Source organism: Bombus impatiens, unplaced genomic scaffold, assembly GCF_000188095.3.
Source record: "Bombus impatiens unplaced genomic scaffold, BIMP_2.2 scf_0464, whole genome shotgun sequence".
NCBI lineage: Eukaryota > Metazoa > Arthropoda > Insecta > Hymenoptera > Apidae > Bombus > Bombus impatiens.
Window position 1 is genome coordinate 59578 of NT_176883.1, and position 368 is coordinate 59945.

The window sequence follows — 368 nt, forward strand, 5'->3', positions numbered from 1 at the left end:
GCTCGCCGGATGTTGACCGAATCAGAGTCGACGCATCTTCGACAAAGGTCGCGAGTTGTTCGGCGGGAAATTGAAATAAGACGGAAAACTTGGCCGGTTGTCGTATCGGAAGGAAACTGAAGCCGCGAGGATGTCGTGGCGCCGAGGAAGATTTTCGAGCGCAGGTTTTTCCAAGCGCGCCCTATCAATCGGCGGGAACGTTCTGCAGCGAAACAGTGCAAATCACAGCGGCGCGTACAGCGATGCATGTCATAATGAACGGCTGGCGACTTTTTGTTTCGGTCCCGTCGGCCGGAAATATCGGCCATTTTGAATTTTCAATTTTCAACGCTCTAGTAAGCCCCTTCGGCTCTCCCGGCCACCTCCCC